Source organism: Lissotriton helveticus, chromosome 8, assembly GCF_964261635.1.
Source record: "Lissotriton helveticus chromosome 8, aLisHel1.1, whole genome shotgun sequence".
Taxonomy (NCBI): Eukaryota; Metazoa; Chordata; class Amphibia; order Caudata; family Salamandridae; genus Lissotriton; species Lissotriton helveticus.
Window position 1 is genome coordinate 1,089,453,762 of NC_136069.1, and position 18,503 is coordinate 1,089,472,264.

The following is an 18,503-nucleotide window of genomic DNA, read 5'->3' on the forward strand; positions in this document are numbered from 1 at the left end:
GCAGGTCGGGTCACTGGCATAGTGGCCGACTCGCTGGCATCGATGACACGTCACGTTAGCTCGGAACCCCGGGCGCATCGGGGGGTTTCCCCGGCCTGCTGGGGCCGGGGTGGCGTTAGTGGGCGCGGCCGGGACGGCGTCTCTGCCCCGGCCCGGGCCTCCTCCTCCTCCTCGGGGACGATGATGACCTTGGTTGGTTCTGTTCTGCTCATTCGGCCCACTCCGGGCCACTCGGGTGCTCTCCCACCGGTCAGCCTCGGTGGCGAGCTGCCGGGGTTCAGTGAATTTACTGTCGAGGAGGTGCTGCCTGAGCTCGACGAAGCAGTTGTTGGAGAGGTGCTCCCACACAATGAGATTGAAGAGTTGTTCGTAAGTGGTTACGTTGTTACCCTTGATCCACCCCTCGAAGGCTCGGCTGAAATAGTTCACGTATTCCAACCACGTTGTACCTGGGATCCGGGTGCAGTTGCGGAACCTCTGGCGGTACATTTCGGGTGTAAGCCCATATCGACTGAGGAGGGCGGCCTTCATGTGGTCATAGGACGTCATTTGATGGTCCGGAAGCTGCAGCAGGGCATCACGACCCTCGTTGACGAATATCCCCCATAGACCGGCTCCCCAGTCACTTCGAGCGACCCGGTGGGCGGTCATGGCAATCTCATAGGCCTTGAACCACTGCTGTATGTCGTCGTTCCGGTGATATTCTCGGACCACATCCTTGGGGATGTGGACCTTCTGCTCGGTAGGACCCGGGGAGTGCGGTTGCTCGGGCACCCCTAGGTTTTTGTTCAGTTTGCGTATTTCTATCTCCGCTAGTTTTCACTCGTGCTCGTATGCCAGTCTTTTTTCTTCGAGGTCTCTCTGTCTCTGTTTTTCCTCTCGCTCTTCTCTGAGCCGTAAGTGTTCTAAGTTTATTTTTTGTTCCGCCAGTTTCAATTCTCCGTCTAATCTGAGTCGTGCCAAGTCTAACTCGTGTAATCTATTTTTTTCCCGCTCTTGGATCTCTTCACGGGAAGGGCCTGTTCTCCGTTCCTCCGTCCGGGTGGTGTTGACTTCCGGGGCTGCGGGGTCCCGGGGGGTTGCGGTATTTGTCTCTGTCCAGGCCTCTAGGGCATTTTTGAAGTCTTCTTTTGTGCTTAGCCCGGTGGTAGCAATGCCTAAGTCCATGCAAAATTGTTTGAGCTCTCGGTGGTTGTATTCTTCCAGCTTTTCCATCTGGAACTTCTCCGCCGATCCGCTCTCTTTGGTCGTCATTGTGGTTTTAGTCGTAGGGTGAGTTACTGTCTGTACGGTACGCGTTGGTTCGGATCGCGCCGCTAGCCACCAATGTTAGACGGAGACCTGGAGGGTCGGCCGAGCACAGTGATCGCACAGACAGGTAACTTCCCCCCCACAGATGGACACCACACAAAGATCAGGGTAACACCTTTTATAGGCACTTCTGGTAGTAGAGTGGTACGATACAAGGCGATCAGGACACGATGATCCTCTCAATTCTAGTCTCTAGTAAGGGAAGGGGGTAGCGGGACAGTCTTGGTACCCACGGGTACGGAGGTGTAACGGTGATAGCTCACAATCCTCGAGCTCGGTGTTCGGATGGGTCAGACCGCGGCAGCGCCGGCAGGTCCCGAAGAGGTCGTAGGTGGCAACGGGCCGCGGCAGCGCCAGCAGGTCCCAACGAGGATGAAGGTTACAACGGGCCGCGGCAGCGCCAGCAGGTCCCACGAGAATGCAGGTTGCAACGGGCCGCGGCAGCGCCAGCAGGTCCCACGAGGATGAAGGTTACAACGGGCCGCGGCAGCGCCAGCAGGTCCCACGAGGATGAAGGTTGCAGAGGGCCGCGGCAGCGCCAGCAGGTCCCACGAGGATGAAGGTTGCAGAGGGCCGCGGCAGCGCCAGCAGGTCCCACGAGGATGAAGGTTGCAGAGGGCCGCGGCAGCGCCAGCAGGCAGGACAATAGTTCACAAGGCAGGGCTGTGGCAGCGCCAGCAGTCCGTCAAGGATGAGTTCGTCGCGGTGTCTCTTGACTCCAGGATACAACTGCCTTCCTGTCCTGGGGCGGCCTCAGTTATAGGTCTGGCGCCCTTTGATGTCCGGACCCTCGCTCTTGGAGGTCGGGAGGTCTGGGATGAGGGAGTCCAGACACCCAGCAGGGGGGTGGAGCCAGCGCCCGAGGAGGCTGGGGGTGCTCGGCACCTGGCGGGGGAGAGCCATCGACACTTCTTACTCCCATTGACCTGCCAAGTGGTCCGTTCACCTCCTGGGTGGAGGGTGGTGCCGGGATGTCGGGGCCTGGCCAGGCCCAGGGTTGGGGTCGGGCTGAGGCCGCGCGGCCGCGTGGTGCCGTGTCCAAGATGGCGGCTGGGCCGGGCAATGGTGCTGACGGTGGCCCGGGCCCTGTCCTGCGGGGAGGGAACGAGCCCTTCATGTGGCCTGTCCAACAATCTCTACTAGGATTTTATACAACTCTGTTGGGATGCCATCTGACCCTGCCGCTTTACCCCCTTTACTAGTTTGAATTACTTTAACTACTTATTCCTTGGTGGTTTTTTGATTTAGAATTTTTTGTTGACTAGTATCTATAGGTCGAATGGATTCAGCAAGCCAGACCGCTACCTCAGTACCTACTATATATTCTTTTTCTTCCATATATAGGACACTAAAGAAATCCTTAAAGGCCTCTTTATTCTCAGTCTCCCTACTCAGGGTATCTCCAGATCGTTCTTCCTTGATCTCCTTAATCCTGTTTTTGTTCCGTTCTGTCTTAACTTTCCAAACTTTCCAAGCAAGAAGTTTACCTGCTCCCTCTCCGTACTCAAAATGTGCTAGCTTGCTAGCCTCCCACCTCGTTCTTATTCTTATTTGGAGGATCACAGATCGTTGGTTCTTCATAAGTACCCAATACAATTCAAGAAACTGCTGCTTTTCAAGTTCTTCTTTATTCTCCTCGGAGTCTGATCTTTTTAATTCTAGATCTATTTTCTTCATCTCCTCCTCTAGTCATGAGATTTCGCTTCTGTATGTCTTCTTTCTGTGACATGGTACACTGGTGATCTTACCTCTTTTAAAAGCCGTTTGGCTATCCCACACTATTCCATTTGATGTTGAGCCGGTATTGTCCTCAATAAACTCTCTAACCTCTACTTTAAGATTTTCCATTGCTTCACTCTCTGCTAATATGGTCCGATCCAGGGTCCACCTATTCTCTTCACACTTGATACTGTTTTTAAGTGATATAAGAACTGCTGAATGGTCCAATAAGTGGGCAACCTTATATTCAATGTCCAAAATATCTTCTCTATGGCTCCAATCTACTAGGAAATAATCAATTCTAGACCTACTACCTCATTTTTTGTTGTGAAAAGATATTCCCTGTAGAGTTCCTGCTCTTTCTCTCCAGAGGTCGCACAATGTCTGCTGGGTCATCTTACTTTTTAATTGTGCACGTGAATTGGGGGTCGGTATAGTTCTGGTTTTTCTCGATTTATCTAATTTTAAGTCTAGAACAACATTAAAGTCCCCTCCCATAATTATTGGGCTAGTGAACTCTAAGAGATTGGCAAATAGTTTGTTAATGGTTCACAATCATCATGGTTTGAGCCATAGTAGCCTACTAGCGTTAATGGCCTATCATCTATTTTAGCATCTGCTATAATCCACCTTCCCCCTTTGTCTGCTTTCGTACTTGTTACCCACATTTTGTTTGTTTTTTCACTATTATTACAACCCCGCTGAAATTCCCACTCTGATCTGTACAGAAAACTTGTTGTACCCATCTTTGTTTTTCAAAGATATCAAGACATTCCTTTTTCAACAAGTGTGTCTGCTGTAAAACCAAAATTTATGCAGGAGAATCTCTTAGGTATTGGAGTAACCTATCCCTTCGGCCCTTCACCCATAATCCATTAACATTCCACATTAATATATGTATAGACATATCTCTAATATTGTCATTCTAGTTACTGATACTAATATTAGGGTGTTTGAGGATTTTGTTTTCCAAATACTCCTCACACTATGACACCCTTCCATCCCCCCTCCCACCCAACTCACCCTGGAGAACTCACCCCTGCTTCTGCTTCTTGGACATGGTGTTAGTCCAAATTAGTCCTTTGCTCTGTTAGCTCCCAGTCTCACTAAGCGAAAAGAATTGAAATAACTATATAGAAAAAAATAGAATTCAGTGTATGTGTCAAGTTACATGTTCAGTGTACGTGCCAAAATGAATACCAACTTGTTCAATTTTACCTAACTACCCCCGCTGCCCCCCTTAATACTTTCTAGTAGGTCATCTGCTTCTCTTGTATTCCTAACCATATGCATTTTAATATTAAACATTATTCGCAGAGATGCTGGAAATTTAAATTGCACAAATGTCCCAGCTTTTTTAAAATCATCCATGCACCTGCCCAGTTCCCACTGTCTGTCATGGGTAGCTTGCGATAAATCTGATCTTATTTCAAAAGAAAAGTCGGGGCCCATCAGGATTTTAAATTTTAGTGCGGCTATCAATATTTTTTATTTAAGTATGAAAATTAATGAGGCTCTTCCTTGGTTTTGGTCATCCCGGGGTTTTTCTGAAGGGATCCCTGTGTATTCTTTGTATGTCTATAGCGATATCCACTTCACCTTCCTCCACCTGGACTGCAGCTTTTATGAGAGCTACAACGAATGATGTTAAGTCCTCTCTCTCTTTACCTTCCGGGACATTTAATATCCTCAAATAGTTTTTTCTAGAATTATTTTCCAGCTGCTGAACTTTTTCCTGAAGGCCCTTTTCCTCTTTGCGCAGTGCCTGGAGTACCATTCTATTACTGGCAAGGCCTTTTTTTTGCTCCTTTACTGTGTCTTCTAGGATTTCTGTCCTGTCGGATAGCATATCTAATTTCTTTTCCAGAGTTTCACAAAACTCACAAATTTCGCATTGGTTTGCCTCAGATATTGAGAACCTATTCCTGATCTCTGCAGTTAGGTTTCCCATCATTGCCTATAATGGATTTACCAAAGGTGCACCCAACTGTCCACCCGGATTCTCACTGCTAGAAGTTGCAATACTTGTAATATTTATATCTGGTTTTATAATGCTTGTGTCTGGTCTATGTCCGCCATAGTCACCACAATCATTATCTCCTTTATCCTGGGTGGCCCTAGTGTTGTCGTCATTTTGATTTATTATTCCATCAGGAGCTTCAGGGGTGTCGGAAGCTATGGTCAAAGCCATTTTTTCAGCATTGTCCTGACTACATTTTTTACCGCTCTCCATATCTACGGGAATGGTATCTATTACAGTATTAGCCATGGGCCCCCAAGTTGAATTCAAACCTTCGAATTCAACTTGTGATGGTCTTTTTAGTGCAAGTACTGATGGTTGTACTTTAAAAAAAAGAGTGCAGGGACGGTGACATTTTAAGTTTGGGCTCTATCAGGTCTCCTTTTTCTTTAGTTTTCTGCCCTTCTTTTTATTTCTCGCCACAAATTTTCCCTGCGGAAACCCTTTTGGATATTTTCTGAGGATTTAACTGTAAAACAAGGGGGGGACTAAGTCACAAACAGGAAGCTGCCCTTCTTTCAGCTCAGAAAACCCAGTTTGTCCAGTTTGCAGTTCCTTTCCTACTTCCACTTTGTGACCCGCTTTAATCTGGTCTCCGGGCCCGTAAAGAAAGACCTCTGCAGAGTGTCTCCTACCTTTTGGATCCTGTTGTCCTACGCGTTGATGGCGGTCGGCTGCCTCAAAGGAACTCCGACCTCCAAGCTCCCCAGGCATGCAGCCACAGCGTAAGTGCTCACGCTGCCACCGCTCGCCCGGGGATAGCCTTGCGCTGCTGCCCTGCGGCTCTTCCTGAGCTCCAGGGCGGCCGAGATACAGAGCAGACTGATGTCAAGATTCAGGCAGGAGCCAAGAGTCGGCGGATTCAAGATAGTTTCCGAAATAAAGCACATCGGAGAGCACAGCCCTCCCCCGGTACTAGATGCGTCGATTTTGGGGTAGAATTGAGTAAGATTAGTTAAGATTAAGTGCATATTTCGTCAGCTGGGAGCCTCCGGAGCTTACGACCTGCGCGGCCGCCATGTTCTCCCCTTTCAGGAATCCACTGTATTCTTGTAAATACGGCGCATTCCTGCACTTTGAGAATGATGCGGCCTGGTGCTGCAAAACTGCTTGTGGCACGGCGCTGCTCCTTTCTATTGTAATTGAGGCCCAGACTCTATTGCATAGGGCTCTAGGGCTCGATTACAATGAAGTACATCTACTCTGGTACCAGTGAAGAATGTGTAGTGTCGGCATCCATATCACAAGCTTCTGAGACAACTAGGCAATTGGTTGTTTTTTTGCCCAAGCTATGTTGTACTGTTGTGTTTCGATTAGATTCTGTATGAATTTCCCGATTCATGCCCTTATATAGGTACAATTCACATTGCCCTTGTATAGGCATAGAATTCCAGCCCTTATTTAGGCATAGCTCATGCTAACCAAATACAGGCATGGCTACTTACATCCATTCATCTACGTCACGAGTTCTTGGAAAACCAGACTCTTAAGCCCTTAGGACTTTCCCCTGCTTGGATATTGATTTCTCCAAGAACTGATTTTTTATGCATGAACATCTATTCCTTAGGGATTCATTCATGACGTTCATATGCCCGACTTTTACATCAATACCGGCATTCCTAAACCCCTTTAAGGTATAAATATGCCTTCACTTGCTATGGCAAGGCACGGTGCGGTTCGACTACCTACTTGCACGCGGCTCGCCACAACAAGTTCCGAAGTGACACACTGACTAGACGCTGTCATCCTCCTCTCCGGGAATCCAGCTCCAGTCTTTCTGATTTCCCTTGCTGGGGTTAGAGATCAAGTCCCGAGAAAGAGACACCACCTCTCTCATTCTGAGGTATAGAGCTGATTAGAACTTAGAGAAACTTTTGGCAACTCTTGGCAACTATAGTTAAACTAAATATAGCAAACTCTAGGCATAACTAAACCAGACTAAGACAGCACCTACTTCTTCCCTCGTACTAGACTTAGGTTAGGTACACTGGGGTAGGATTATTTCGAAGCACCAGATGAGTATTTTAGCCTGTGTTATTTATGTATGTATTTTAACGAATATATGTCATAGCTACAAGACATGCTATTACAGTATTATTTTATCTTAGTGCTAACGCTGTACATTTTATACTACACATTCTGTCTTACGATTGTAGCAGTTCATATCTCCTGCATGAGAAATAAGACTGTTCAATAAACCCTTTTTATTGAACCTCCCGTCTCTCTATTTCTATGCAACTCTGTAGAAAGGAAGCATGCACGATTGACTTGGTGAAACTATTATCTATTGTTTCCACAACTCTGAAGATATTGTTCTGACTCTAAGGCAAACAAAATTGTCATGTTTATGCAGTTGTCAGAAACTAATCCCTTCTTGTTCATTCGAGAAAGTTTCTAGTGACCTCTGAGCTAGCTGGCACACACACAATTAAGTTTAATGTACTCGATAGAGACATACTGACCTCATTCCTATGTCAAATCTATAGTGTATTTTATTCCAATGCGCAGAGCATATCAGGTATATAGGAACTACACTACATGGCGCACAACGGTTTGATAAGGTACTAATTTAATGCTAGATATTGAAGTAACTCAGTTGTGCTTTTCTCAAAGACCCCTACTCATAAAACTCCATTAGATGTCTGGAGTGGGTAGGGAAAATCCTATGTATTAGCTGTTTAGTTTGTTCAACGCTGAAGGAGCCAGTGTTCCAAAATATTGTGCACCTTATCTTTGTTCCCTTGAATGTTGCTCTGCAATTTTCATTAAACAAAAATGTCCCTAAGCGGGGACAATAACACTGAAACTGGTGGAGCTGCGGCTGACCAAGCCGAAGCAGTTTTTAATCAAACAGGTTTTAATGAAACCAAAGTGAATGCTATAAACATTCCACCAAATTTAAGGAGGAGTCATCACTCTAAAACTTATAAAACATGGTCTAACACCAAGATGTGGTAGAGCAGTTTTTGTGATAGAGGCACATGAATATCACCAGACAGATGTATTTTATTCATGGATAGTATTCCCAGAATCAAACCCAGTAACTAAAATGTTTCACTTCTACAAAGAAGATGATCCACCAGAGGAATATATTCCTTTCAAGGATATTGAAATTCCACTCACATACCAGGAGCATGAGCTCTGGTTTAAAGGCGCCCTAAAACATTTAAATCACATTACCAGGCTTGGTCCACTAGGTAGACCAGGAGCAAAATGACTGGTTTTGGCTGGCTATACACCTTATCCTGACATTGAAGAAATGTCAGTCATAGAATTACTCAACTCAAAGAGTTAATCAGAATTTATAGACAATTGATTCAATATGTCATGCGGACTCTCACAGTCCAACCACCATTAGTTATTCCACAACAAACATCTCACCAGGGAAATACACTAAAAATCACACCACAGACTTTACACACAGTCATGAGTAAACTACCTGCAAAACGTGAACAAATTCCATTCTGGATAGCTCAAAAAATTACTCAAATCGAAGCGGTATTTTCCAATACCAACCCTTATGAGAAACATAGAATTCTACCAATCTGTTTACCAATGGGGTTAACACCACATCTGGAAGACTACACCACTTGGGACACTGTCTTCGCTGCTATCTACTTTAAAGCACATAGTATTCCGTCAATGGCTGTAATACCTGATGTCCTGAAACAGATTCAAAACGAATACAGGGAAGAGCTTTCTCTGAATTTAGGTATGAAATTACTGAAAATTTTCAACCAGGTCTCAACAATAATATTATCTAATATTAAAGGAGAAGCAGAATCAGTGGCAACCCGCCAGAAACTAATGGAATTTGATGTAACAGAACAACCACAAGAACTAGCCAGAATAATTGAAAAATCCTATTAAGAATTAGGCAGTTTGGGTGGGAAACCAGTTAATCGACAACTGCCTGAGAGTCCTGAAAAGATCTTAACTAAAAACATTCCTACCTCTTCTAAAAAGAAGTGTGAACATAGCAAACAAACTTCAAAAGAGAAAGATTCTCAACCCCGAGGTAGGTCTCCTCAAAAGGAGCCCTCTGAAAGGAGGTATAACCTCAGGAATAGGGATAATTTGAGAAAACCTGACAGGCATCAACATACTGCTACACGTTCCTCTCATACCTTTCAGATATCGTCACAGACATCCGACAGAAGAGGACGGTCAGAACAAAGAAGAACGCATGAAGTCCAAAGATGATCAACACGTTCAGAAAAGCCAATAAAAACCTCAATTCACCAATAAGATGGTAGCAGGTCTAAAAAATCAGACATGCCGAGGATCTTGAGGAGACAACTCAAGAACAGAGAATGGGCTCAGACAATGTTGGACAGCACAGCAGAAGTAACAATAGCTCGCCAGAACCTGAAGGGACTTCTGGAGACAGTGGACTTGAATGAAGACATTCAAGTTGAGACTGCAGACACCAGGGTTAGTTCTACACATAAGTTATATGAAATAACACTCAGATGGAGGGAGACATACCATGAAAAGTGAAAGCACTAGTTTGGGAGCCACTTTCGAAGGGTTATGATAGACTTCTAGCAGGACAGGACTGGCCACCAGAATTTGTCAGGGAGTGCCCACATGGTGAAGACATCATTATGCCAGCCTTCTCTAACCATATTCCAATACATTTAAAATATACTTATGCCAGGAAATGGGCAGTCGCCCAAGCCCCAGCATTATAAAAAAATCATGTAGGATGGGATGAGGACTCACCTCATCATAAGATTAAGTTAAAAAATCTACCAACTGCACAAAGGCAGTACACAATTAAGCAAGAAGCTAAAAAACAGGTCAGGGAGATCTTAGATCAACCTGAATATCAAGGGATATTTGAAACTTGCACCTCATCAATGAGCAATCCTTTGTTTCCTGTTTCCAAACCAGACAATACATATCGTCTAGTTTTGGATTACAGATACTTAAACTCATGTTGTAAACCTTTTGCAGTGCAAAATGCACACAGTACAGCATTAATGAATAACATTGTGCGTAAAAAATATAAAACAACATTAGACATTTCAATGGTTTCTTTTGTCAAAACATTGCACCTGAAAGCAGGTATTTGACCACTTTCTCAATAATGGGGACACAAGTCAATTCTGTTGTCTCCCTTAAGGATTCAAGAATAGTACGGGGTTGTTCTCAGCAAGAGTAACAGAGTTACTACAAACTTATGATGACGAGGCATTGTCATATGTCGATGATATCTATCTTAAAGTAATGAAGGGGGTTGGAAGTGCACTCCTGCTGATCTAACTTATCGCTTTAAGCTGAAATTAAAGAATTATATAAAACAATGGTGCTGCAGCGTAGCACTTGCTGTCTATCAAGTGCAATGTGACAGTAGAATGTGAGAACTACCAGGACTGGCAGAGAACGCTACGCACTGTGCATGTGTAGTCCAACTGGACTCTATAAATCAAATCAAAAAAGTTATCCAATAAATCATACACATTCAACAGTTTTTTTCCAAGGGATAAATCTGTTATTCCTTTATGTATATATTCTCATGTGTTATGTCAATTGAGTTGTACAAACTGATTTATCACATTTCATTCAATTAACAATAAATGAGTCAATTGTTGGATCCATTACATCATGGAACCAATTGATTAATACTTAACATTGAAATGCAGTTTTTCATCGTTAAACAGTGTATTTATAACAATGAATTTCTTGGCAATGCCCGATGCATTTCGGGACAGTGATGTCCCTTCTTCAGGGGTAATCTGTAAAAGCAAAAACGACTGTTCAAAATTTACAGTAAGGTATGCTTACAAATAAAACAAAGAACTGTGCACTTTAAATAATGACAAAACCATGAGCGGGTCATGACGTAATGTAGCTTCGAAATGAACACTATTATCGTAGTAAAGCAAGCATATCACGTGTGTGCTGAAGTGCTCGAATGGCAACACCGCATAGTGCCATCAGATCATAGAAGGGTAAACCAAAACACCAAAACATTGTCACTTAGAGTGCTGGAAAAAGATATAAGTGATGTTAATCAGTACACTGACTACAAGAAGAAATTTAAAAGGAAATGAAAGAAATTTGTGTAAAGTTACCTGGCTGAAAAAACGTCTCACCAGCTATAAGAAACAGGCAACAAAATGCTAGTGGTTACCTATTTACATGTACCTCTACAACATGCCATCACTAATATCTAAAACCAACAAAGCCGCCTACCTGATAATTAACAGAGCTGAACCCTGTCCACCAATTGCTGTATCAAATAGAGGTGCCAATAAAAGTCGTTTGCTGAAACGGAAGTAATGTATACCACTTAGTCACGCCAAAAGTGAGGGTTTATGCTAAACAAACTTAATGAGCCATGACGCTCCTGCCAATTACCGGCGGGGAAAACGCCGAGCAGATAACACCACGCTCCTCGGGCTACAACTCAATACTGACCCCTGGTTGCTTGCTTAACAAATGTGTAAAAACGGATAAATGCTGTTTCCATTTGACAGCTAGCAGCATATACCATGATGTAATCCTGACACAACTTAACTAATTATGAAAGGAGGACAATCAAAGCACTTGCTAATGATGCCTCTTTAATGATGCAACCAGCAGACAAGGGCGGTGCCCTTTTCGTTATGGATATGGCATACTATATGGATATGGCATACTATCAAATAAAGGTTAGTGAACATGCTGATGACATGTTGTTAACTTATGATCCTACAACACAATTGTAAAACATGTTACATCAATTACTACTTGAGGCGTTGAATAATAAATGGATTAAAGATCAAACTATGGCTTTTTTTAAAACACAGAACCCGCGTCGGCCAAGATTATATATGATACCTAAAATGCATAAAGACGCTAACAACCCGCCGTTTAGGCCAATAGTCTCAGGCTGTGGTTCTATTTTTGACCCAATCTGTAAATTCCTGGATTTTTACCTGCAAATGTTTGTTCAGAACTGGCAGATGTATCTTAAGGATACCACTCATTTTTTGCACAAACTATCTAGCATTACAGTTGAAGTAGACACACCCATCCTTTTATGTACTATTGACGTCACATCGCTTTATACGTCAATTCCTCATGCTGCGGGTCTTGAAGCAGTAGAGTGGGCATTATTACAATCTCCTGACATTATTATGGAAAAAGTGTTTCTACTGCAGTTACTACAATTCTGTCTGCATAATAGCTATTTTGAAAGGTAGCAACATTTTTATACACAACTCACTGAGACCTCCATGGGTTTTTCGGGGGCTCCAGCGTATGCTAATATCTACATGGCGCAGTATGAATCAGACCACATTATTTCCAATTCAGAATGGTGGGACAATATTTTGATTTACTGCAGGTTTATCAATGACATTTTCCTGATATGGAAGGCATCTGAACAATCATTAGTGGCAATGATTGATGAACTGAACAACTTAAATCCGCATATACGATTGACATACAACATTCAGCAGGAGACCATACATTATTTGGATGTACAGATACAGAAGCTACCCAATAATCAGTTTCGGACTACAGTATATTCCAAACCAACTGACCGGAATAGCACATTGCAGTATTCCAATTTTCACCCTAAACGTCTCATACGGAATCTACCTTATCCTCAGTTCATAAGGGTACGTAGAATCTGTTCTGACCCCCTTGAGAGTGATACCAAATTGGAAGAGCAAGCTCAGAAATTTCAGGAAAAGGGTTATCCAACTCAGATCATTGAGCAGTGTCGTAAGAAGGCATTAGAAAAGACTCGAGACCAATTGTTGCAAAAACAAGCAACATAATCCAAAACTCGAATGGTTTTTGTATCCAGATACTCCACCGTTTCACATACAGTCAAAAACATAATATCCAGACGATGGGACTTACTTCAACATGAGAAAGATTTCAATAGCATATTTTCAGATAGACCCCTTTTTGTGTACACCAAGGGCAGAAATCTACGTAAACTCTTGTCTAACGCCAAACATAGTGACCCACAGCAGGAACACTTAGGAACCAAGCGATGCAATAGTTGCATTCATTGCAATAATGTAATGGTTGGAGATACTTTGACACACCCTTTGTCAGGTCAAAAAATCAAACTAAGACACACTAGTGACTGCAATTCTGTTAACATAATCTACTGTATAAAATGCCCACAAAGCCTACATTGGTAAAACATCACGTAAACTGAGAGTTAGGATAACAGAACACAAGAGCAGGATCCGCACTAGGAACACAACGTCCAGTTTAGCCGTCCATTGGGAGGAAGCTAAACATTCTACTTCTCAACTCAGGGTCCAAGTAGTTGAACAAATATAGAGCAGACCAGGTACGGATGTAAATAGGGTACTGTTACAACGCAAACTGTATTGGATCCAAACCTTGGGCACCATGCAGCCAATTGGTCTTAATGATCATTTTGACATGAGTTGTTTCCTGTAAACATTATCTGGTGTCCTGGAGTACACATGTTTTAATTGAATTTTCATGTCAACATCATGTTACACATTCAGCTTATTATAAATCATGTATCTATGAAATTTTGGAGCACATTAGATGTAACAGATGTAGTGTTGTGGCAACAATGATTAAAAATTGTAGTTTTGCAGCAGGAACATGCCATCAGAAATGAACATGGAATCTGGTACCTGTGGGTTTTAGTGAAATCATGGTCCACTTCTACATTGTACAACATAAGGTTACCATTGTTGTGTATAGCATTGTAAACATTGTACTGTGTTGCATATCGTGAAAACTTGATGGGCTCTTTTCTGCACTTTCTTTACTTTTAGAAGCACTGGGATAGTCTTGCATCTTCTATCCAGCTATAACCGTCTATTTTCTTTTCTCTATACAAAGGACTGTATCATAGGCATTCTAGAGCAGGTAACTACTGATATATTATCATTTTGCATGCATGTTTTAAGTTCATTTTTTACATGCTTTAGAGTAAGTGGCTAATGTTGCTACACTGTCTTTAATTGACCATCACTTCACTCCGCAGTTAATGGATCATTGACCAACCGGTTTTAGAGTTGATGCTTTGTGTGGAAGATCATTTTCCTTAATACACATGTTATAACTTAAGTCACACACATTTTATGCATGCCTAGTGCACCACTATATCTTCTTCCCTCCAGACCTTCTCTAAGATGGCGACCCCTATTAGCGTTGCGTGGTCCTTCTTTTATTTTTTGCAGTCTTGTTATTTCCGATTGAACAGCGTTACATTCTTATTTCCAGTGTAGTTATTAAGATTTCCGTTATCAAGTATACTACAGTTTAGGTTTAAGTATTCTTAACACCAGAGTTTTGATTTTAGCAGTATCGATCTTGGACGTGGTTCGCTTTCAATATGGCGGCCTCTCTCGGGGCCAGCAGTCCTTCTCCTATTTCCCTTTTACAACGTTATTAGTGGCGAGTCGCGTGTTGGACTCGCGTTTACCTGATTGTTATTAGCATCTTCGGAAGATGATGGTTTTTCGCGGCGTATAACTTTGAAAATAGTGGTGAGTAGGAACATAAGTTTGAGTCAGGACTACATCATGATATATGCTTCTAGCTGTCAAGTGGAAACAACATTTATCCATTTTTACAGATATGTTAAGCAAGCAACCAGGGGACAGTATTGAGTTGTAACCCGAGGAGCGTGGTGTTATCTGCTCGGCATTTTCCCCTCCGGTAAGTGGCAGGAGAGTCATGGCTCATTAAGTTTGGTTAGCATAAACCCTCACTTTTGGCGTGACTAAGTGGTATACACTACTTTCGTTTTTTATTGGCAACTCTATTTGATACAGCAATTGGTGGACAGGGTTCAGCCCTGTTAATTATCAGGTAGGCGGCTTTGTTGGTTTTAGAGATTAGTGATGCCATGTTGTAGAGGTTCATGTAAATAGGTAACCACTAGCATTTTTTTCTGCCTGTTTCTTATAGCTGGTGAGACGTTTTTTCAGCCAGGTAACTTTACACTAATTTGTTTCATGTCCTTTTAAATTTCTTCTTGTAGTCGGGGTACTGATTAACATCACTTATATCTTTTTCCAGCACTATAAGTGACAATGTTTTGATGCTTTAGTTTACCTTTCATCATCATTGATAACTTTATTTCGACCGCTGTGGGTCATGAAAGTACATGTTAAAAGGAGCAACATAGCATAAAAATCCATTTACGAATAATACATAAAATTTGGTAAAATTAAATTTCATATATGTACATCTATTTACAAACATCTAACGTTTAAAAATAGAATTAAACCATCCATTATTGTTATCAATGCAGTGCGGAACATTAAGCGCCGACCCATAGTCTGTTTCAAATCGTTACATGGGTTCTGCACTTAATCCACATATAATTTAAGAAACGGGAGACAGCAAAAACTACTGGAGGGTGAGTATCATATTTTAAGATTCTAAGCGCTTGGTTGCACTTACGAAAACCCAGGTTCTTGCAAATAGGTTTGACCCAATGACGGCGTGCCAGCCCATATGCCGGACAGACAAACAACACATGACTTTCATTTTCCAGAGAGTGTTCACACGCCGGACACACGGAAAGTTTGTTTGCGTACCAACTGCTAGTATATGACCTTATCGGTAGTGTACCCAATCTAAACTGTAAATACAGCTTTCTTGCTTGGGGAGGGTGTATCATGTCTAGGAATTCCTCTTTTTTATATTCTACTTTAATATCGAGTAATTGACTTTTTAGTATTCCAACTGAGCCACTAGTTTGTAGGGTCATCAAGTTAAGCGACCGGTACCTTTTTATCACATCCGCCCTAGAACGCACAGGGAAAGCTGATTCGGGGGATTCCCATAGCTCCAAGAGACCTAACCTAGCACACAAGTCCTTAATATGGGATAACCATGGTATTTTCTTGGTTTTAAGTGAGACTCAAACCTCCTGGAACTCTGCACGATAGAGAGCTAACTCTTGGACTGTCCACTGTCTTCGCCAGTAGGTGAGTGGCCTCAAGGCCACCTCTTCGCCCACAGGAAATCGCCCGAGATCTAGTCTTAGTGGAACCAGGTGGGTGTTAGCTGGCAAGGAAAACAGGTTTCTCATAAAGGTATGTTCCACCTTTGCCAAGCTTTTGGGCTGATGGTGTCCCCATAGTTCCGCCCCATATATAGCAGCTGTTCTGGCTTGAGCCTTATAAATCTCTACAATAGGCGCAGCCGGTTTCCAGGCTAGTGATCTGTATATTTTCGAAATCCCGCCCACAGTCTGAGTCAATTTCAGGGTTGACTTGGCTATCTGTGCATTCCACCCCAGATGTTCCTCAAGAGTAATGCCAAGATATTCAAAAGTTTTTACTCTTTCAAAGGGTGTACCCTTCAGGGCCGGGTTTGTCCGCGTCTTCCTAGGGGGATTTAGAACCATAAACTTGGTTTTAGCCAGGTTAATCTCTAAACCGCTTAGCTCACAGAAATCTGTTAAACTATCAAGGATACGTTGTATACCGGTGGCTGTTCGCGACAACAGTAAAGTGTCGTCCGCAAACATTAGCGATACGAAAGGGGATGATGGACGGAGCGTTTGAACAAATCAAACACTCACCCCCAGTCAACTGATCTGGGTATGTCCCATGCCCTAAGATCAATCAAGATATAATCAATGATTGATGATTTGCCCACTCTATTGAAAGTCACATTTCCTTGGCTGTCCGAAATAAACCCACCATTACAAGGCCTTACAGACAGAGACAAAGTAAGGGAACATACTTGGAGAACCAAAGGGTCTATGCTTTCACCGGGGGGATATTAGATTAGGGAACATTCCAGTGGAGGTTCTCCTCGTCAATATCCTCCATGCCAGATTTCAGAAAAGGGTCAAACTGGCAATTAAAGTCCCCACCGATGATCAAACCAGTCCCAGGGTCAAGAGTCTGTGCAAATTCCATCAGTTGTTTCAAGACTACTGACTCTTATCCACTCTTGGTGGGTCTAGAGTATATATTAATAGTGGCTAAGGACTTATTTCCTGGGAGGGATAGCATCACACATATGATGTCCGGGGAGTCAGTTTTTACCTCCTTAGCTGTGACGCCAAGATGGGTGGCTATCCAAGTGCTTAGCCCTCCTGAAGGTCTTCCTCTATCATCTTTCACAGCAGGGGTGTTAAAGGTAGCAAAGCCACTTCTTTGGAACTCATCCATGGCCCACGTCTCTTGCAAAAAGCAGATATCGTGTTTATCCATGAACAAGCCCCACTCCTCTGATGTTAGTTTACTTTTCAGGCCCGCCACGTTCCAGGAAAGTATATTAATATTCCTGTTATCAATGCTATGTGGTGGACTAGCATTCTGATCAAAATTTATCGGTGTGGACACACAATTGGCCACCTGAGTAAAACCCTTGGTGGCACTGCACTCCCCCTCCAAATTTTCCTACCGTTACACCTCCATTAGGCGAACTACCCCCTATCCCATCTCTAACTTTCCTTTTCTTTTTGTCTATTTTGGCCCTACGAATACTTGGATCTAGCGTAGGTCTGACTGCAGTCATAAGGCACCTCAACTCTCTGAAAATAACTTTTACTTCCGGCAAGACCATACTTTCTATTGGGACGGGTAGGGAAATCCTTGCTTCGGGCATTCAATCTACCGATTCCAGATTATCATACCGGTTAGGGTGGTGGAACATGTCGAACGACATGGGACTATTCAGATGCCCAAACCAGGCAACATTCCCATGTACATTCCCCGTACACGATACCCCCCCTGAATTTCTTCTCCCGCCCAGTTTGTCCCCTCCCATTTTTGTACACGAAAAATTTTGCCCTGAGTTCCTGGATAAAAATATGTGAGCGGCAGGGGTTTTATTAGTGTGTCTGGACTGCCTGAATCATAGTCACAAATGTGTTTGACTGTCCACCTGTTCCGGAAGTTAATCACGATACAATCCCCTTCTATGCTTTTCCCTCTGGGCCCCACCCAATCGACTCGTCTAACAAATAGAATTTCGCTGGTTCCCCCATTAGGAAGGGGTCGGTTGTGGTTCAACCAGTGAATACACTTGTTTTTGAGCTCTCGGTAGTCCTCTACCTTGCCTGGACTTAAGGCAGGGACCCCGCAAGAATGACAACAAAGGGAACTGTTTCTGGGGGCAGGGCTAAACAAGGGAGCACAGACCTGCCTGGAGCCACTAATATCGGCCTTCATTCCCTATCTGATGCCAGGGTCATGCCTTTACTTGAAGTGACTACCCCCCTACTCCCCAATCCCCTCCCATTCCCTGGACTGGCCGAGTCACTAGATACGGCCACCCCAAGCTGCGCAATTGAATGCGAACTTGGGCAAGATGCTGTCATGCCAATTTGAACCGGCAGAGCCCCGTCTGTGTTAATTGTCACCGGAATTACACTCTCGGTTCCTTGCTGACTAGGGTCAATTGGGCTTATCTCAGTCCTGCTAGGTTCCACACCCCTAGCCCCTTTCCTCTTAGTTTAGGCAAGCACAATGATTCTAGGTGTGAC